Source organism: Fistularia commersonii, chromosome 11 (assembly GCF_037954325.1).
Source record: "Fistularia commersonii isolate RoL2024-O1a breed Wild chromosome 11, RoL_Fcom_v1.0, whole genome shotgun sequence".
Classification (NCBI taxonomy): Eukaryota; Metazoa; Chordata; class Actinopteri; order Syngnathiformes; family Fistulariidae; genus Fistularia; species Fistularia commersonii.
In genome coordinates this window covers 5,698,753-5,721,524 of record NC_141294.1, presented here as the reverse complement: position 1 = coordinate 5,721,524, position 22,772 = coordinate 5,698,753, and the positions used below count along the sequence as shown (strand labels likewise).

The 22,772-nt window shown below is 40.7% G+C and overlaps 2 long non-coding RNA genes across 2 annotated transcripts; both read right to left on the bottom strand.

Moving 5' to 3' along the window:
- Positions 1 to 8,628: 8,628 nt before the first annotated feature.
- On the bottom strand, positions 8,629 to 11,915 carry LOC147229289 (uncharacterized). Its single transcript, XR_015106845.1, has 2 exons — positions 11,065 to 11,915; positions 8,629 to 10,876 (listed from the first exon to the last, which is right to left on the bottom strand). It is a non-coding gene; the product is annotated as an uncharacterized LOC147229289 (long non-coding RNA).
- Positions 11,916 to 12,555: 640 nt separating this feature from the next.
- LOC147229288 (uncharacterized) lies at positions 12,556 to 21,243 on the bottom strand. Its single transcript, XR_015106846.1, has 3 exons — positions 21,217 to 21,243; positions 15,514 to 15,605; positions 12,556 to 14,539 (listed from the first exon to the last, which is right to left on the bottom strand). It is a non-coding gene; the product is annotated as an uncharacterized LOC147229288 (long non-coding RNA).
- Between the last annotated feature and the right edge of the window lie 1,529 nt (positions 21,244 to 22,772).

Below are 22,772 nucleotides of genomic sequence, written 5' to 3'. Positions count from 1 at the left end.
GGCCAGTTTGTTCTGCTCTGACGAGGAAAATAGAAAAAAGAAAAAAAGAAAAGAAAAGAAAAGAAAAGAAAAGAAAAGAAAAGAAAAGAAAAAGACTCGAGAACGAGGCGATATTTAAATGCACATTAGCTTTGAATGCACTGCTGTTCATTATTGTTGAGCTGTAAATATTTGTATAGTTGATAACTTTACAAAGTGCTACGAATGAAGAAATGAGAAAACGGCATTTCTTTGTAAATATACAAAATGCACTCAAATCGGTATAATTTCTATTCTATAATTATTTTATTATTTGTGATGTACAGAGTTTCATGATAATCATATATTTCTTACATTGATAAGAGTAATTTAAGGTGTGTTTTTTTTTTGTCAGAGGGTGGAAAATACCGTTATTAATGTATTAATGTCTACCTCATCATTGCATAGGACCTGAGTTTTGAGGTGCATTCAGTTAGAGTGTAAAGAGCTTTTACAATGATATATAAAATCATTTATATACATATATTACTGGATAATATTCCACACCATTACTGTACAAATAAAATTAAAAACAAAGTCCACCAGTCTTGTACCCTTGGTGATTAATTCCACCCTCATTTTTCTTTTTTTTTTATGTCGATGTATTTTGAAGAATTCAGAAAAAAAATAATACAATTTTAGGGCATTTCTTGATGAGAAGCAATGACAGCATTTTCTTTTTTGCAACATTTGTTGTTTTTCATGTTGTCACATCTTCCTGTAGACAAACGCTTTGGAACCGTTAACAAACATGGTTATTCTGTTGTGTTTTCTCTTAATATTTTTTTTTGTAATGACACATAAATCTTATAAAAATGTGGCATGATTGTTTTACCTCATTGACTGGTGAACAGGTTGACATGACAAGTAAAGTGACAATTTTGAATAATTCCGCACGTGTCAGTGAAGGTTATCCGGCTCGCGGTCAGTCATCAGATCATGGAAACCGGACTCGGTTTCTCTTCTTGAAGACGTTTCCCATCTGAGCAGAGAGAACCGAACCCGACATGAAAGCTGAAATGTCTTCAAAAAGAAGAATAAGAATAATAATAAAAAAGAACCGAGTCCAGTGGCATGATAAGATTTGACAGCGATAATTCCGTACAATCAAGGAGACATTTCCAAGCTTAAGATTTTTTGTTAGAAAATCAAGGCCAGAATCAGACCGCCTCGGTAATCCGGCAAACTAACCTCTGCCTTCAGGTGTCCTACTGATCTATTCCCCTTTTGTAAACAGTCTCATCAAAACAAAAAATGTCATTGCTCAGTGCCTGCCTGCCTGCCTCGGGATTACACCCGCAGAAAAAAAACACATAAACATATGGTGACCATCCACATAGAGGGAAATCCACTGACTGACTGTCACTGATATGGCAGTGAATGTATGAACCCCAGCTATTTCCCAATGAATTAGCCTGCCTGGGTCAAGTTTACTTAACACTTTAATGTTTCCCAATCTGGGGATGAAAAAAAAAAGTTTGAAAGAAAGGGATTGCTTCCATATAGGCTATCGACCTTGGCCTGGAAACAATTAGGAAATTGCTTTGAAATGTAATATGTTGTCCAGGCTCTTGTACAGTATCATGTCACTCCCCACATGTTTGCTAGGGGGAAACAGAGGATGCTAAGTGCACTCTTTAGCGGTCGCTGCAAATGACTGACACAACAACCATTCCCATGAGTACAACCAAATGGCCCTCCAGGCAGCGCGTCTGGAACACTATTGCCGGGGTGCTACTGCAAGCCGTGCTATCCTTTCCTACTTACATGTGTGCCGTGGGAGACGGAGTGCGCGAGCATTTTCGCTGTTTTTGAAACGAGGGCTTCCGCAGCTGATACTAGATTAGAAATTTCTGGAATGAACAACGACACCAAAAGCAGCTGTGTGTTAACTCAAGGGATAAACCTTTACTTTTTGATTTATATTTATTTGACAAGTTCTCCGGTCTGGTGGGCACTGGCCTGGAGGTGAGACTGAATGTGAAGGGAACAGTTAAATGGTGATGAAAGGGAAAGGAATGCTTTGTTTACTCGCTTCAATCCCACACTCTTAAGTTAAATGTTCCTATAAAGTTCTTCATCACAACCGGCTTATTGTCCCTCCGCTCCACACCGAGGCAGAGAGAGCAAAAAGAGCTATGTTTATTTGAAACTTGCTTCGAATATATTAGTCTAAGCAAAGTGAAATTGGCAAAGAGACGGGTCCTTTTCATCAGAAATGTGGAGAATGTATAACACAAATATTCTTGACACCCCACATCTGTGTGTGGAGGCTCCTCTTCAGAGATCTGTAAGTTACTGGTCGGCTGCACAAGTGAAGATCTACTAGGTGTTGTTCGGAGTGGAAAGCCTGGGAGCTTCTCCAAGATTAAAAAAAAAATCATCTTGGCTCATACAGAGACGTAAATGTTCCTCATACTTAACCTCTCTGTTATCAGTAATGTCCTCATCAGCGACAGGAAAGGCATAAATCTTGCTGATCTTCCAGACGGTGAAAAAGTCTGGTCAAGCTGAAATTTGTTAAACAGGCATTAAGAAGCATTAGAACATTTATTGTAACGGCTTAGATTTTATGCATCGGTTTGTTGAATGGATGCGATTTACATGGGGGATACGAGGAAGAGCTGCCAAGGACTGACTTTTAAACGAACAAACGCAAGCGTGGACATATTTATTTTCTAGTGTCTATATGCATTCTGTCTCTGGAGTTTTGTCTCAAGAGGAGTTACTCCTTCTCTGGTTTCTTCCAGTTCCCATTGTTATGGTTTGCAGACACTGTCTCTATAATAAAGTTTGACACCTTTCTCCAGCCAAGAGTACAAGCCAATGCAAGGTGGTTTTTCTCCATGCCAAACAGATGCAGAAAAAAAAACTCCATGAGTTTATTATCATAAAGAGAGCGATAGTTCATATTCTTTTGAATTATGTGCAGTCTGTTTGCCTTAATTACATACTTGACATAAAAACGGACATGGGTTTTTTTTTTTTTTGGTTCCGCTTTTAAAAATGTCGGACAAAAGCAAACAAACAGGAATATTTCTGTGCTCCAGGATTGAATGACAAAAAACAAAAAACAAAACTTTAAAAAAAAAAAAACAAGGTTTCTTGTGAATTTACACCCACCAGATTCTGTTTTTCTATATCTATTTGCATTTGTCTGCCTGTCTGTGTCTCTCCCTCCCTGTGTGTGTGTGTGTGTGTGTGTGTGTGCACCGATGGAGAGAATAGCAGCGTACACAGATGGACAGATGAGTTGTTGAGCAGAGCAGCAGATGCCTGAGTTGACCCCTCCTGCTGCCTTTCATTGAACCACTGGCTTCATCACAAAGGTGGGGGCGGCCTCAAACATTAAATACACTTGCTTTTGCCTCAAGGATAAAGGTCACTTTTTTCCACCTGTGAATCATTCTTGTAAACCCATTTTTGTAAAAAAAAAAAAAAAAAAAAAAAAAATTTGGTATTCATTTAGAAAAAAAATGATATTCAAAACATTGATGAAAATAAGCATTTGACCTGTAATCCCTTTTTGTAGCGTAACAAAAGCCTGGGGTTTTCTTCCAAAAGGGGGTCTCTATCCATCTCCTCTGCCTCTTCTGTCTTCCTACATAGAAAGCCTCGTCTCCTTTCGTCAAACCCTGCAGTGACAGGGAGACAGCGGACGACTCCACCGCCACCGCTGATAACCTGCTAATTGCAAGAAAGTCACTCCTGACCGGGCTTTTGAAATACGAAGACGAATGCTAATGTAGCTTCGGCGGCCGGGACACAATTTGACCCCAGTTCGCATTTAATTTTTTCCACTTTGGATGTTTCCATGTGTCTAAAAACTCTTATCAAACAACAGACACAATCAAGTTAATATGTCTGCATGGCATACCTGTTCAGAGAAGTCGTTTTTGTTCTGTTTATTTTCTAAAGGAATGTCTGACGGTGCCCTTTCACCTCCCCTCATCCATTTACTGCCCCTGGTCTATGTTACAGATGGTGACCCTGTCCTCGTCATCCCTGATTAACAAGTACACCTTCAGATTCTCCAGCGAATCACTGTGGAAAAAAGATTGTCTCTTTGCACGCATTTCGTCCACCTTTTTTTGTTGAGAGTCCCCGAGTGCGTGTGTGTGAGGGCCTGAATGAGCCTAAGTCAAAAGTAAATTTACTCAGTTAACTGTGACAATGCTGATGTTTGGGAGCAAAGCAAGGACATGACCCCGCTGCCAATTCACATCCGCAGTGGATTGTGGAGAGGAGAGGAAGGGAGGGTGGCTGACCAACAATGCCTTTCTCTGGTTTGGACACTCAGCCCACTGGAGGACAAATGAGACCCTCCATGTGTGCACTGACATACAATCTGGAAGGAAATTACAGAAATTAGCCTGTTCCAGATTTGTCAGGATTCATTTTTGTATGCCAAAGAGAAAGCGGCTCTTTTGAATTACTATCGGTCCGTGCCTATTAATTCCCAACTTTAAAAAGGGGCCGGAGAGTTAAAAAGAGCTTTGGGTTCTGCAGTGTAAAATGAGACACATAGGCAAACAAACATGGGTCAGGGGCAATGAGGCAGTAAGGCTAGGATCTGAGATGGAGAAGGGAATGACGGTAGGGTGGAAAGTGGAGGGGCGCAGGAGGACTTGATGGACAACTCCACAACTCAGCAGAGGCAGAGCTTTCACTTAAAAATGGTGCCTGGCCTATCTCAAAAGGTCAGAGCCCAGAACACTAACACACTACATTAATCATGAGAGGCTGCAGCTTACCTGTCTTGCGTTTCAGTCCCGCTGTACAGTTAACCTCAATTACGCCTGATTACAAGGTGTGGAAGATGCGGGGTTTCGTGCAAAAGAGGCATCAATAATGTAATTTCAGATTGGGTGAGCCTCATTTTTGAACGCGCATTGTTGACACCTTTTTAACCGGCAAACAAATGAACAGGTACAAGCAGGTATGATATGAAGCGCACATCCCTGGACATCTATGCATATCGGACACAATCGGATCCCAAAGCATTGTGTGTTGAGGCAAAGAGAGCTGAAGACGTCGCGTCCGTCCCTGCCCCCTTTCTCGGTAATTGCCCTATTATGTGTTGGTGGTAGATGGAGCCATTACAGATGTTTTATGACAGGGCCATTTTCATTTTGTGTTCCCAGCGAGGGGCAGATTTAAGGTGCCAGGCGGCTCTCCATTCAGGGACAAAATCCCTCAGCTCTCTCTCAAATACATAAGAGCAAATTTTGAAATTTCGCGGAATCGTTTGCCGTAATGTTGAGCTTAACTCTGCCTGCCGGCACACTGCTGTGCCCGCGGCTGCCAGCGGGGCTGTTGGCAGGCGCTTATGAGAGAAATAAATGTTTGATGGCTCTGTGGAAAAAAGGCACACTTCCAGGCCACTCGTCAGTCCGTTCCCCCAAAGGGGGCAGGGAGAGAGGTTGCCGGGGGAAGACCTCCTCGAAGAGTCCCCGGTCTGCTGGGAAGCAACAGGCCTAGAGTAAAACAAAGTCTGACACTTTCTCACCAAATGTTATCCTACTAAACGCAACCATCATAAAGGGCAAAGTAAACACCAGTTAGCTTTTCAGAATTAATCTCTTTTAGTTCGCTGAGAAGTGTTTGAAGTGCTGAAGACTTGGGCGGTGCGGTTTCTTTCCAGAGGCTGTTTGGTGTGGTTCCCCAGAGTTCTCTTTTGGAAATCAAATCTTTATTTCAGTAGCTTCTATGCCAAGAAAAATGTTGGTGCTTGCAATTACAAGGCAGCATACTGAAAATTTACCCAGCAACGCAGGGCTACAATTATTAAGGTTAACAATAGAAGCTGGGGCTAAGCGCCCGAAGTCTCCGAAAGCTCGATTTTCTTTTTTTTTTTTTTTTTATCCGTTTGAAGGAGACTCTGTGAAACGTGAGAAATAAAATGCTCCTCTGGAGCTCAAACAGTGGAATGTTGTCAGGTACATGTCTTTAACAAACAAGGTCAGAGGAGGAACACTCGGTATTAATCATTTACCAGAGTTGCACAAAGAAAGCTGGAAAGAGACTAGATAGGTCGGAGAACCTCGAGGTTTGTGAGTAAAACACCGCCTCATCGTGTTACACCGCTGCCCAGGACACCTTGCTTCTATCGTCCCGGCCGGCCCGGCGATGATTGATTTTCTGACGGTGACAGTCACCTCATACTCTTGCACTCTGCATTCCTGAATCTGTCACCACTCGACTTTGCAACGTGTCCCTGCGCTGTGGCTCTGAACGGACGGCGCCTAGCAGCTGTTTTGAGCAACATCGGGAAATTCACCCTAGCTGGAAACCTCGTCCTCGTCTGACAAGGATTTGAATGAACGATGTTTGGCCCGACCATGTTTAGTTTCTGTCAATTCTCTCAAATACCATTCTCTATTCTCTATAGCATAAATTCTCTACCTCTGGCATGAGGAATGGAGTGAGGTTTGTTTGACCAGATGTAACTTTATCAGGGACCGTCTCTCTTTCTCTCTCTCTCTCTCTCTCTTTCTCCTTCTCGCTCTCTCCATCCATCTCCCCCTGCTATTCTCGCATCTCTCACATCTTTTAGCCGTGGCACAAAAAAAAAAAAGCGAGCTCTCACACAATATTTCTGTTTGCTATAGTCTGACCTCTTTGTGAACTGCGGTAAAGTGAAAGGCACTTTCAGCTGGGGGGAATCGGATGGCAGTAACCACATGCCTTTCAACTGATACAAAGGTGGGAAAGGGGGGGGGTGGTGGCTGGGAGTGTGTGTGTGTGTATGTGTGTGTGTGTGTGTGCATGTGATGGGGGTGCAGGTGGGGGGGTTGTATGGTATGGGGTGAAAAGGAAAGTGCCATGCTGCATCTTTTTGTGTTGGTAAAGTGGTGGTTAAGGGTCGAGTAGTTTTGGGCAGAACAAGAGGGGGGAGGTTGGCTGGATGTTGTTGCTAAAGTGAAGGCAATGTCCGGCTGAGTGACTGTCGAGATGGAAGTCTCTTATGGATGAGTGCAATGAGTAAACAGCATTCCTTTTGCTCTGTCTGAACCTCTAGTCCCCGGCTTTCCTCCTCTTTTTTTTTTTTTGCTTGACTACAACTTGTCTATATTAGTGAAAATAGCACCCCATCTATGTTTGTTTCTACTGTCAGAAACATATTATTTTCTCCTGACATCAAATCAAATGTTCTGTGTTTCCCAATGCAAGGCCCCGTCACAAAAAGACCGATGGCTAGGATAAAATAAAGATCCTGTGTTGTTTTAGTGTTTTTTTTTTTTTTTTTTTTGGCAATTCGCAAATCGTTTTGTACGTTTGCGCAACAATAGAAGAAATCTTTTAAAATCCATCTAATCAACAGTTTGCACCTGCTGAATTTCTATTCACAGTCGATAAAATGTCAGATTGAATGCATGCGATATCGGAAAAAAATTCAAAACAGAACAGCAAAAAAGAACAGCAAAAATTAACACAAAGGTGTTGTTTTGAAGAAGTTATAAAAAATCGACTGTACTATGACATAGTCTAAACTTTGTAAAGATAAAAACGTCAAAATATGGGTTGACCCTGATATTCAGAGATCATGGAAGGCATTATACTTCAACTACATTAAATTATGCATATGTTAAATAATAATAGAAACTTTTCTGGCAATAAAAAAGACAATATTATTACCTGGTGAGCATGTTTCAGTTTATGTGGAAACTTTTTTTCCACCCAGTCCATATTTTCCTCGATTCCCAAATTCCCTGCTTGAAGTGGTTCAAAGGCTTTCCGATCTGCCGGTGACTGCAGAGATTCCAATGTGTTTCTTCTTCTATTTGAGAAATACTGTAGGAAGTTTAGATTTTTAGGGGCTCTGCTTTGCGTTGTTGGTCTGATTGTGTCCATCTGTGTTTTATCAGAAGGGAAATATTTAAAGATCTTGTCTCCGATTGTGTGATGGCGACTTATGCACTTTAAATTCAATTCACTTAACATGAATCAGGGCTGCCTGGTAACCATGACGGAGTGGCTTCGGTGGATGAACCAAGTTATTCTTGAAGAGCAGAGATGTCAGACCGCTGGTATGCTGTGGCATCATGGTGCAGTGATTTGGCAGATTCATGGACCTACGGTGCTTCAATTGAGCCATCCTTCGGTACATGCACAAGTTTCCAACCTTGCCATCTCCTGCCCCTCATGATAACATAAGAATAAGAATAAAAATAAGAATAAGAATAAGAACAACTTTATTTATCCCGAAGGAAATTGTTGTGCCAGAGTTTCAAGTAAAACATAACAATAATAAATAATAGTAGAAAATTGTGTAAAAAGTGAAAAAAAAAAAAAAAAAGGGGGGGGTGGAAAATCAGAAATAAAAATAAAACTATAAAGTGTCAAAGCCATGGCTACAAAGTGTTTTACGGTCTTAAGTACAAAGATTTTGAGGGTTATTTTGATCAAGTATAATCAGTGTGACCTTTTTGTGATCTGTTTGAACTCGTACAACTGTTTGACAAATGTCTATGTAAAAAAAAATGATGTCCGGTGCAAAATTGCCGCTCTTGTCCCACCCTTGAGTCCCCTCCGTCTCAAAAGTGTGCTCTTTTTTCTTTCTGGAGCCCAAACCTTAAGGTTCACTTTATAGAATGACGTCATTGCACATTCTGGTTTAAACAGGTTGTTTTAATATTCGTTTATGACAGTGTTAAGTTTCTCTTATATCCAGCGGTCGAATAAAAATATTTGCATATAACTGCCTGTGATCAAATCAGGACTGCATGTTCTAGTCCTCCAGTTGTTCTCATTTTATCTTTTTTTCTTAGTCAGCATGTATGTTTGTTTAATCACTCGATTCGTTTAGAGCTCGGATATGAGCACATTTTTTTACTCAAATGAAAATATGCAATTTGCAACAGGCCGACTTTTCCTGATTCACAGTGAGCTGTACGAAAACAACACGAGTCAGTTAGACCAGCTATTTTTTTTTTTTCTTTTTTAAACCCGCGTCTGACGTTCTCCAGTTCCATGGCAATGCAGTTCTTAATAGCTGAACCCTCCCTTTAGTAGGGTGTGATTGACCACTGGAATGGCATTGATTGGTTACTCTGTCATTTTATAAGGCTGACAACAAAAGTCGGGTAAAATTGCAGCGGCGCAATAAATACCCCAAATAATTTCAATGATTCCTTTTCACTTCAAGGGCCACCTTGAACAGGGGTCAGTATGTACATAATATTTAGCGATCACACAGAGGCCCCCATTTTGTCAGCATAATCCAAGACATAAATACCCGTTCAAATGTAGATTACATAATGGAATAAATTACCTTATATTGTGGGATATGAAAATTCTGAACAAATCAGATCATGGCCAACATGCAGACCCTAAAGCAATTAGCTGCCTATTGCAGCAGTCAGTAATCTGTGAGTGCACTCGATGTAAGGAGAGTGCATGTTTTGTATGAAAGGAGCACAGACAGGAAGAGGGTTTGATACAGAAGCAACATGAATTGATTCCTCTCGCCGCTCTTTGAAAAGCAGCAGCAGCTATGACAGGCTAAATGTTTCCAGAGATGTCACATTTCCACAAATCTAAAAAGGCTCTTGCGAGCACTCATTCTTTCATGTTTGATTGTGCGATGGAGGTCCTATGATAAACAGATGAGGGCGGAGGTTGGAGAGGGGGGTTGGGTGCAGGGGATTTGGCAGAGGGCTCTTGATGGAACGTACGCTGCCGCTCTTCCTGCTCTGCCACCGAATCCAGATGCTCTCACGAACTACCCATTTTTATTCCCCAACCAGAGCCATTTGCAACAAAGCTCTGAATGAAGCTATCTGCCGACCTCTGGGAAGATCTCCACAGATTGCCGTGGGACCGCACAGGGTCCAATAAATCTGGGGCAAACAGTTTCGTCCACCCTTAAAGATGCATATCCACTCTCTGATCGACACTGAACAGATGCCGCTGAGCTGCTGTGAACCATTAAACATATAAAATGTAGCTCATCGACATTAAATCGCAAACAAAGGCCGCGACAGAACCGAGGAGGTAGGTTTCGTACAATATTTCCTCTGAGAGCCAAATACACGCTTCCGTGGAGGTTGGAAATGACAAGTAATAACAAGTAGAAAAAGAAACGACAGGTCGTCACACTGAAACATGGCCACACACTCGGTCTTCCCTTCTATAGCTTTCTCCCTCTCATTCTTTTGCGGCTGCGAGTCGCTGTTTGTCTGTTCCATCCCGGTGACTTTTTCAGACAAGCTCAAGTGTTTTGTGTCTCAACACTCTGTTAGAGAGTAATAAAATAGTGGCAAAAACAGAGCGCTTCCAGCTGAACTCTGGAGTAGGTGCAGTAAAGGGAATGTAAACTGAGGCAGGGAAACGAAAGGAAAGGGAGGGAAATGAGGTTCTCATAAATAAAGAACAATAAAAATACCAATCTATGATTTGAATTCCACCAGTACATTAGAAGATGTAAACAAAGTTTTTGACTGAAAAGTGTAAACGTCATCACTAGTTTGTCTTTTATGCTTGCGATGCAAAAATCTCTGTCTTCTCTGCGTGCAAACTTGACTGTCTTGGACAGTCCGAGACCACTCCGGCATGCACAAATAAAAAAAAAAAAAAAACACAGATGCAAAACATTTGCACCCGTAATCCTCCACCTCTGGGGAAGCTGATGGCAGTCTTCTCCCGGACTGAGGATGGTGTGGTCACAGATTTCCTGGTGAGTTTGGTATGAGCCATTAGGACAGGAAGGAGGAGGAGGAGTTGGTGGCAGTGGATGAGGAGGTGGAGAAGGAGGGCATTCCTGATTTCCAGCCAGGCTGATCGGCGAAAGCCTGCTCCTCATCTGTCCCGCAGAGGCAATGCTGTCTGCAGCCAGCAGGGTTTCCTGTGATCGGCACTTCTCGTTAGAGGCGGGGGGAGGGGGAGGGCGAGGGTGAAATTGAGAAAATGAGATTAGAACAGCCGAGTTAGTTTGTTCCCAAGACTGCAGTCGATGACCTTTGATTGGAATTAGGAGACGGGTTTTAGAAATGCGCCGTTGCGAGACATCTAACAAATCAGAATGACTAAACAACCATTACTCACCAACAAAAGCCATGCAAGAGCCTTTCCTTCCTCTGCTGCACGCCACTTTGAAACATGAAAGGACTGTCTTCCAGGGTAAAACCTTAACCCATAATTCATGGCACGTTTAACCTGTAATGTACAGTGTTTCCTGTCGCTGGGTGGGATCAAGGACGAATCAGAAGGCAGATTCCGGCCAAGTCTCAGTCCGGTTGTTAATCTCTTTCTAAACGATTCAGGCGAGAAAACGCCGTCACCTTTGAAATACATTTTTTCAATCCCCCGCGGTCTGACTGGTGAACGGGGAAAAATAAAAACGGATACGCTGTGATTATTGCAACCGAATCTGAGAATAGACCCTTTTTTGAGAGCTACGTGCCGGAGCGGTAACAAGAGGTGTTGTAATACTGTCACCTCGGCTCACGGTGTGATACAGTCACAGCATATTTTACAAAACACATTAAAAACAAACCAAGACCCGACCATATGTTCGGGGTCGCTGACACTCAAGACTAATAAGCGGCTGTCGGGCTCTTGTTGAGTGTCACTGTCAGTAGTTTTATCGTATATGGTAAGGGCTGATTATAGTCTGTGTTTTTCATTGGCTTTTACAGCTGATGATCATATTTAATCTGCAGCAGAGGATTTAGCCAGGAGAAATCCCTTGATTTGGCTGAAAAATATAAGCGCATCAGTGCATGAGAAAAGAGACAGGACTGAGCAAGTCAGCAAAAAAGAGTTACGATTCTTCAACCATATCTCCTGTGATCATTCATGACAACACTAGCACCACGTCCAACATTTGTTTTATCAGACGTTATTTCCATTCGATTCATTTTACCCAATGTGAGAGGTGTATGAAAGGTTGGCAACCGCTGATTGGTTTATATCATCGGTCTGAGGTATTCTGCTTTCTATTTTGAAATGATGAATGCGGGATACCCCCACCTGTTGCTATTGAGTTATCTGCTGTCAGTCCATAATAAACTTTACCGTCATTTTGGTTTAACTTCACGATCACAAAAGTATTGCCAGCAAGACAACGAGAACCGAGTGAAAAAAGGAGTTCAAATAAAAACAAGTCTATAATATAGTTGCAAAAGTACACTTCACTTGCCTCTTTTTGTATGTATATATATAGATATATATGTATATAATATCATACATACATAAAAAACATTTTCTCTGGCTTTTAAGTCTTGGGATTCGCTTTTTTCTCTCTGTAGACATTTAGCCCATTTGTTATCTTTACTTTGGATTAAAATGTCTTCTGTTTATTTGTGTTGACTTTGTGTTTCCCCATATATCCTGTTAGGTGTCCAAATTTGAGGGTAAAAACAAAAATCAATTGCCTGTGAACACATGAATATATGTTTTTAGATATACATACACACATACATATTAAAAAAAAGGAAATTTGCAGTTGTAATGGATACCAAAGTAAAGACTGGTCAATCCCAGAAAAGATCTTGCAAGAGGAAATGGATACAAGAGGAATTAATCTCATGTGCAAATTGCAACTTTATTCCACCTGACTGAAGACCAGGAAGAAACAGGATCACCCTGAGGAAACCAATGCAAACACAGACAGCACATGCAGACTCCACACAGAAAGCACCGCTGGATTTCAAACTGCCCATTCAAAAATATTTTCTCCACAGCATAATGTAATGGTTTGTCCTTGTCTGAAGAAGAGATCCCCTGGATAGCCATAATATACACTCAGCCATGACTTTTTGGCTTTCGTTCCTGGACTCAAGCTTGATGTGAGTGCATCTGTGAACAGTAAACTTTTCTGTTTAGTCTGGATGTAATATTCTGTGATTTTGAAATTTGCCTCTTTTAAAATGACCCCCCCCTCCCCCCAGTCTCCTAGCTGGTCCAAAAGCTTTCCAATCGGTTAAGAATTTGGAGAAAATCATAGATTGGAATGGCTGAAAAAGAGAGACATTGCGTTTGGTCACTTTTGTCAATAAATGGATAAATTTACAGACATGTCAATTTTATAAGCCTCTGGTTGGAGTGCCAAGACTATCCACTAACATCGAGTTGGCCAAATAAAATGGCTCAACTGTTTATGATTGAATGGGCTCAGAGGAACAACAGTTAAAGTAGGGCACACGGTGTATGCCTACCTATAGCAATTTTTATAGTGTGTGTATGTGTTGTGCCTCTGTGTACATTTAACTGCTTTGAACATCTGCTCGGAATGAGAGCGATGCATTTTTCCCAACAAATGTGATGCAGATGCACACTTACAAAGGAAATTCAGATTTCACTTTTTTTTTTCTCAAAAAAAAAAAAAAAAACACATATAAAACATTGCAATCACAATGCTTGTAAAGAAAATTACATGAGCTATTGGAAATTGATAACGGAGCCCACCCCCTCCGCCCTCTGCAGAAATGAGAAGGGCTGTTGTGGTTGGCTGTTTGCTGATTTATTACCCTTATATACCACTGTGTGTACTTAACTCGCCCCAAAAAAACATGTGGATAGAGGTTACAGCTACTTTCTTTTATTTTCTTACACAGACCACATTGTGCTCTTCACTAACTATACATGCTTTGCAATGTCATTTGAGGTGGGAACCCTTACACGAGGGCCTGAGGTGAAGGGTGGGTTGAGCGGGGGGGCAGCAACGGGTAGTTGGGAGTTAGTTCTTAGCCAGACACTAGGCAGAATAAATAAACCTGGAAACATTAAAATCCCCTTTCCCCTTCACCTTTGAACTTGTGCGTTAGACTGTGTAAACATACATCGAGACGTTAAGGCACAGCTTGTCCTGACGCTCTGATGGCTCGTCCTTCGTAACTGCAGGTTTTACCCACAAGTCTCCCCGTGAGTGAGTGCAAAGGGTCAGAAATAAAAGCGACACGTTTTGGGATGTTGGATTTTCTCCGCGCCTTATCGTCAAATGAAAACCAGCAAACCAACTTACACTATGATGGATCCCAACTTTTTTTGTTTGAGCTCCCAGTCCCTCAGATAAAGCCTTGTCTATCTGAAAACCCTCATGATCCGTTTCATACGTTTAACGGTTGTAACCATTTCAAATGACATTCTGTTTTACCAGTTTTACCCCAAAATTTCAAAACAATCCATGGGATTTGAGGAGCCTGCACTTAATTTAAGCTTTAGTACAAGATTCACACATCTTAAGGTATAACTATTGTTTAGAAACCTGTATGATATAGGTTTAGTTTTGTGATATTGCGACTGAATCTGACTCATGTTTTAAACTAACCTGTAGATCTATATTTAAGTGTGTCAGGCATCTTTCACTCATTTTTTTCCTTATGAATGAGGGATAAATGGGGATCATTTCTGAACATCTCCATAATATCTTGCAGTTATTTGAACAGGTCAGCCAGTGCGGTGCATACGGTTGGTTTCTGCACGTGGAAAATGTCTATCGCTACATCCTCCTTAATCTGCTCAAATGGTCTCTGTTTCATTGCGGTGCCAGAAGGCAGCCAGCTCACCTGTGACAAACCTTGAAGAAAGAAAAAAGAAAATGGCGTGCAATCGGTTAGACTGCATAAACAACTCATGGCATCGCTTGTGAAATGAAAAGTTCACATATGTTTCAGCCGCTTTTTCATTATTTGCTGCGTAAATGGAATTTCCATTGTATGCATCGGAAATAATGGTACTGAAATCAAACTAACCATGTAGGTGATCAGTTTAAGTGTAACGGGTAACAATGATGTCTAGAGTAATATCATATGTTATGCCTTTCTTCTGTTGTAAAACTTTCAAGTTCAAGCTTTATTATCTGGAACCCACTGCACTTGGCTTACTTATTTTCATTTATAAATCACTGAGAAAGAAAAAATAGGGATCCAAACAACCCCCCCAACTCCACATCATTCCATACCACCAAAAAAGGAATTATATACAATTATATACATATCATATATGCCACGCTATTTATATTCATATGTTATATCACATAATTTTGTGATATACATATACTTTTTTTTTTCAAAACGTGATGCGGAGGATATGGTATTCCATATTCCAAGTAAACAACTGGGGGTGATTAATTGAAGATGGACAGGATTTTTATGTGGGATTTAATTGATTCTAAAGACAAAATAACATATGTGCTGGCAAGTCAGGGTCGACATAATACCAAAATATTACAACGAACAATTGACACATATCCACCCAGAACCTCTGAAATTTAGGGAATAAAACATTTCTGATTTACATTTGTCATGATTAAGAAAGACTGAAGAATAAATCGTTTTCAGCTTGACATTCAAACTGTGTATATTGTGCACAATTGTTGAAATCTTGCATTAACAGACATGTCTGTAATTCTACTCAATCCTTTCCCCCAGTACTCAAGATTTATACAATGAAATACTCAAGAGTATTTCATAGCCAATTTCCTTGCTACATGCATCCATGATATATTCAGAGGACATATAAATGCCAAAAAATATCCTTAAAATGGGTTACCAACTGTGCAGGGTGTGCAGAGGTGAAAGCAAGAGAAATCCATTCTTTGAAGGCGTGCTTTCTGGGCATGATGTCCGTGTGGGCTGAACTGTCTGTAGGAAGTGGAAAAAGTGACTGTGAGGGAGGTGGAATTTATCTTTTGACGGGATAAAAGAGCCAGGATGTTTATCAAAAGCGTTTTTTTGGGTCAACTTTGAAAAATAGCATTGGCTTGACATAATTATATTCTAGCTGTTGCAAAATGTCACATAAATCAAGTTGTACAGGAATCCGGCATTGTTTATTTACCTGAGAAATTTAGGTAATGATCCTTTCCCCAGTTAACTGACACTGTCATAGCTGAGGATTGTCTCAAATGTATATTTTTAAGTTTGGCAGGATTCAAAACAGAAATCAGTGCAACGCTTAAGAAACAGAGTTTAAGCGGGGCAACAGAGAAACTGTCTATTTACCTGAAAGAGATAGAAGATATTAATAAAGATAGGTGTTACATCATCTATTGACACACCAATAAAATCTGTACAGTGGAGCAATTCTAAATCTTCTTTTCAAAAACTTGAGGCGGTGCCATAGCATGATTTAATTTGTTGTTGAAATTATGACTTTAGGATCAAATCTCTTTTTAGCAATAACATTAAAGACCAGATGTGGAGCCAAAGGGTCAATACATTGAGCTGGCAGGCAATGATGCTTTGTGTGCCGTTCTTTATGTGCAAATGCGAGTCACACAGATCCTGGTGTTGAAACGATGCAACTTTTTAGATGACGGAAGTTTGTGTTTTTATTTGATTGACTGCTTGAAGAACATTGAACACATTTTGAGTCAGTCATGTTCAGTCATTGATGAGATGATGGGATGCATTGAGAATCTTTACAAGGTATGCTAATACTACTTGTATAAACATGTGATTAACTGCAGCCTCTCAGCTGCAACGGTGTGCTGACCTTAGATGCCTCTGTTCATTTGGTTTTACATGAGTTTCCAGGAGAAATATTATATCAACTGAGAGGGATTTTAAGTATATACGTTTTTTTTTCTCCTCATTTTAGTGCTTGGCCAACACCCCTACAATTACAGGGGATGAATGTAATGTGACTTAGCCTTGGCCTGGCTGAATGGTTTGGCAGCATAAAGAAAGGAGAGCAGGATTTAACTTAGATAGGTATGTGCTACATACGAATCCTGCCTGAACAAAAACACCCAACAACACAGTTTCAAACAAAAGAAATAAAGCCCTCCCCTCCCTTATGCAAAGGCATGCGCAAATTAGAAACATGACAAACACACACACACACACACACACACACACACTCATACATACATTTGCACAATCCCTTTTTCTTCATTTCTGTCTTTCTCTCTCTCAATCTCTTTCTTTCCTGAGAAAGCAAATTAAACCAATAAACAACATATTTAAAGCTAAAACATTTAAACAACATACTTAAAGCTAAAACAGGGATAGCAATAGTAAAATGACTTTTTAAATACTGTGATATTCTTTTACATTATTAAAACTTCAGCAGCTTGTTATGATGGTGTTACTTGTGGTATTATCAGACAACTATCAACTTCTATCTTAAGTTAATAGTGGTGTGCTGTGAAAGATTTACATATGAGGGGAAGAGTAAACATATGTTGATGACAGGAGGAAAATGTCTAAGATAGAGGAGGCAGAATAAAAGATCTATAGGAGAGAAGAGTGCCTCAAGTAAGCATAACTAAGCATAAATTATGAAGGGGGGGAGATACATGGATGTCTCAAATATCAGTGCAAGACTGGTAAACAGGGACAGGACATACCAGAAAATGTCTCACATTCAGAGAAGTATGAATGCCATCAGTGCATTGTCTTCAGCATCAGTGTAACACTGTCTATCAGTCATAATCTGGGTCACTAGGCAAGATTAGTTGGCAAGGTACTCGGCAGACCATCCTAGATCACTGAGGGAGCTGCAGAAGCTTACTTCCAAGCTCCGCTGGAAAGTCAAGCATGCATTTGACTCCAGCATCTGTCAGCACCCTGTTAAAGGCCTGTCACTGTACAGTCACCTCGGCAGAATGGTCTGGAAATATTGACACCATGCCCTCTTGGAAGTGAAGAAGTGCTTTCTGGTGGCTGAGGTGGAATTGTGGCCAGGGCTTGGACTCAGCGGAGCCGAGCCATGATTATTCATTGCCACTCACCTGCAGTAGGATTTCCTTTCCCAGCTGCAGTAGGTTACTTTCCAAAATTGTGTTTTTTGCTCAGCTTGAGAATCAAAGGCAAAAAAAAAAAAGACTCCTTTGCATTATCACTCTATTAAAGGCAGTTTTTCCCCCCAAATCTCCATGCAAATTGTCACTAAATCTGATTTTTACAACTCATAATCAGGTATTGTGATTATCTTTGGAAAGTGTCTGCTACCCTTTTGTTTTTGTTTTTTCTCTTAATGAGGATCCTAGTCATAACTATGGTATTGTTTGAGGAAGTCTGGAGTGGCAGAAAAGTTAGACGGGTGCAGGACATGTATGCTGATGCGAGATGGAGGTGAGGTGTGCTATATTTGTGACAGAGATGTTCAAGATGGAGGTGGGACTACATCAGGGTTCGCCCCCCCCGAGCTACTTCTTGTTTGCAGTGGTGATAGACAGGCTGACAGATAAGGATAGACAGGAATCTCCATGGACCATGATGTTTGCAGATGACTTTATGTTCTACTGGGACAGAACAGGTGGAGGAAAATCAAGAGAGGTATACTCTGGAAATGAGAGGAATGAAGGTTAGCTGCAGCAAGACAGAATATATATGTGTGAATGAGAGTGACCCAAGTGGAAAGGTGAGGCTACAAGAAGTGGACAGAAGGTGGGATATTATAAGTACTTAGGGTCAACAGTCCAGAGCAATGGAGAGTGTGGAAAAGTGGTTCAATCAAGTCTGAATGGGTGGAGAAAAGTACCAGGGCTGCCATGCGATTAAAAATTATCAGGCAGAATTAAAAGAAAGGTGTACACGACAGATTTGAGACCAGCAGAGCTGTGTGGTTTGGAGACAGTGGCACTGAAGAGAAGACAGGAAGCAGGGCTGGAGGTAACAGAGATGAAGATGTTGAGGCTCTCTTTGGGAGTGACGAGAATGGATAGGATCAGGAATGAGTCTATCGGAGGGACAGCACATGTTAGATGTTTTGGAGAGAAGGTCAGAGAAGCCAGGCTGAGATGGCTCATATACAGAGGAGGGATAGTGAATATAAATGTAGAAGCTGGAATTGGAACTGCCAGGCAGGAGGTCGAGAGAAAGAACAAAGAGCAGATTTATGGAGGTAGTGAAAGAGGAGAAGAAGTTAGTTGGTGTGAGAGAAGAGGACAGGGAGAATAGGGTTGGATGGTGGAGGTTGATTCGCTGTGGTGACTCCAGAAGGGAAAAGTCAAAAGTAAAACAAGAAGATGATGATCCTAACTTACTTACTGCGAAGGCCACTATGGAAGACCAAAAATACTTTTGGATTGCACACCAATCCAGTGATAGATTTGAAGAGAAAGACCTCCCGATTGGCCCAAAGGTCTTTTTAACAAATATGTGTTTAATTATGGTAAGAAATTTGCAAACTCAGATTGAGATTTTGCTTGCACGCGACCGATGATGCAATGGACCGTTGAACCAAACAAGCTGGATACATGTGGCGAGTCCACCATTCTTGCAATGTCAACTGGAGAGAATTGCACACAGGAGATTTATTTTTTTCATTTTCATTTTGAAATATAATTCAGTATATATATATTTTTTTGCAAATCATAGTTACGTTCCCACATGAACTCATCAGACAAACAACAGTGGGAGAGGTATGCACTTTGGCTGGTGGCAGGTAGCGTTTACCATTTTACAATACAAGGGGCTGATGTAATACGACATGGGCAGTGTATGTCATACAGCAGTAAAAATCCCAGAGGTGTGGCACAGTTTACAAATCTCTCATGGCTCCTGAATATCTCCTATTAATTTTGCAATGCTTTAGCATTCAGTCATTATCCAAGATCCAAAAGAGCTCTTATTGAGTGAGAGACAAGGTACACCCTGAAACAGTCGATCACAGGACCACATGTAGAGACATAACCATGCAACTCACAATTAAAATTAGGGAAAGTCCAGTCCATTGCATTGGACAATTGAAGGAAAGGGGGTTTAGGATGCAAACTTTACGTAGAAAGACCCCAGACAGCCATTGGAATCGATGAAGGAATCTCCTTCTACGTCAACCAGACTGCGAGGCGCTCCAAAATATTCAACTTTTATTTTCTGCAATTGGATAGAATTGATGGTACTACACTGTAATCTCTTTTTATTATTTTGGTCAAAACCAAAATTAAGCCAATTATGAAAATATTCTGTGTGAATGAATGAACTAATGAATTGCATTTATTTTTGGTCTTTTTGGTATTTTAGACACTCGGGTTACCTTGCTGTGCTTTTAAAATGATCTCCCTTGTTGGACACACACGCACACGCACACGTACAGATGTTCAGAGGACATACCTCTACATCCAAAGTTTAACCTTTGTATCCAGAGGCTTGGCTCATGGATTTTCCCTAATCCAAAACTAACACTGGTAAGAATAAAACTAATAAAAAAACGAGAAATAAGAAACAGGCCCCAAAACAAACAATCGTCAATTTGAAATTGTACATCAGAAAATTTTCATGAAATGCAAGACAAATGTTCCCCTCTTGCCTGTGTACAATATTTTTCCTGCGCGTGTTTGTCGCTGTCCGTCAGCATGTTTGTGTGCATATGACCTGCATTATCCCGCTTTACTTTGGTTACAGAGTCTTCTAGATTTTTTGACTCAGAAGCTGAAGCCCTGAGGCAGACAGCAGGGGTTCCATACTTAGTTTCCTGTAAAAAATACCTCAGCACTCCACATCCTAATTAATGTGAAGGGCATGCCCAAGATCCCTATAAAATCATACAAGACTATACCAATTTCCTGGTAGCTTGCTCGCTACATGTGCTTCTTGTTCCTCACCCTAAGAGTTTCCTTCCCTGCAAACCCCATGAAGATTTATATGCCAACATCTATACCACTCTGCCTGCCACCCCCACTACTCACTCTTTCTCCTTCCAACATTTTAGCACAACATGATTTGAAGTTAATAGCATGATACACACTTTATGTCTGCTTCAGTTTGAAATAAAACATGACGATCTCATGAAAAGGAGCAACATGAGAAACACATGCTGTCTGCCGGTTGAGTGAGGAGCTGGCTTAAATCATTTGGTTTTTATGTATGTGTTTCTCTGTATCTATATGTGTGTTTGTGTGTCTGGGAATGTGTGATTGTGCTGGCAAGATGGAGCTGAGTTATAGGAGGCCAAAAACACACTCATTGAAAATTACCAAGAAACATAGACTGATTGCATGCATGGCTGCACCCCGACACTCAGAGGCAGTAACAAAGCCCTCAGTCTGAAATGTAACAGACCCCTTTAAATACACTTTGTCCCACACACAAACACCAGCGTATGCGATTACACAAGGCATGCGTACAAATCTCAAAACCCCCCGTTACCATGCTTTGATATCTCAAAAATGTCATTATAGATAATTCAGAATAATTACGATTCAATAATGACATAATACGTTAAATTATGCATTATGAAAAAAAGTCATGTAATTATAGCTGATCAGCTTAGTGCCGCGTTCACGTCTACGGGAGGTTTCTGTACCTTTGTAGAAACAGCGTCTGACTGGGGTGCCAAAGTTTTTCGGCAACAACAGTTGGGGAAAGGTCGAGGGGTAGGGGTGTGGGTGGAGGGTGAGAGCTGAGGAAAAGCAAACAAACAACTCATAATTCAAAGTCTCACACACAGACACGCATGTACACACACGCATGCACACACACAAACACATCCAAATGGTGGATTCGAAAGGAGGAAACACATGATGATAATAAACAAACAAATAAACAATACTTATATCCACAGATAAACTCTAGATTAATTCATTTGTTTTTATACAGTTTTGCAATTGACAGTGTTCCGAACATTTTTTTTCCTGAATGCAGTGAACTAATAACAAATAAATAAAGATTATAATGTATGAATTTAATTTGACTTTCTTTACGCTTGGGATATTACCCATTAAGAACAACCGTCATGTAGCGGCAAAACAAGATGTAATAATATGTCGGTCCTTCCCAAGTCACTCTTGGAAATATGATCTCATCACCCACTACGAAACAAAGAGCCAGATCCGATTTTCCGAATTGTGAAGATAAGAACATTTAGCTCAACATCGGAACAATGTCAATGTTCGCTCTTTTTCTTATCATAATTTATATCCCATATTAGCACAAAGTGCTGGCTGTTGTGTTGTGAGAGGTTTTCTGTTGGACAGGAATACAGCATGCCTGACTTTCATCAGAGGACTGGAGTTCATGTCGAAAACCTGCAATCAGTGTTTTATTAGCTATAAACTTTATAATTCCCTCACTGTAACTATATCATAGTTACCATTTAATGAAGGGAGTGAACATTTAGAATAGTTGGAACTGGATATTCTGGGGAAGAAAATTGCAGTTCATCATAATTTAGGGTTTTCTGGGAAAATGTATTTCAGTGGGGCTTGAAAGTGTCAACCTAGTGACATACAATAAAGCGTCATTGGGGTCTCTAGTGTAAAGTCATTTTTTAATAATTCATTCTCAACTCTTTGATATTAAAAGTATTCAAGTTGAAGTGGTTTAAGTATTTGAGTAACAAAGAAAGTGGTTAACAGTCACCGCTCTTGAAAATTGGACTTCTTATATATAGCTGCAACTCGGACTTTGACAAAAAAAAATCTTTTTAGCGAGTCCATGAGTACGCCGAGGTGTACCGGAGTCACCGAGGCACGGAGATTCTGACCATTTTCCCGTGAATCATTTTAGAATAAAGAGCTCTCATTTCGGATATAGAAGAAATACTAAATTCGTGTGACTCGGGATGTATCGCGTAGTTATTTCCAGGTCTCCCATCAAAGCTTGGTTCTGCTGGTGACCAACATTCATTGTTCTTTGCTTTTGCTTTTATGGTGGCCCAGGATGAATCATCCCTGTTTACTAAAGTCCTTTACACAGACCAGGTCTCAGTCAAAGGAATGCTTGTGAGTCACTGCCGCTCATCGGACGACTGTCTACAGCTTGCCTGCAGCTTCTCTGCCTGATCACTCCCAGGAGACCCATTCAATCAAACCCCCATATATTTTGTAATTAAGTTTAACTGATGACTTTATGCAATAGTTG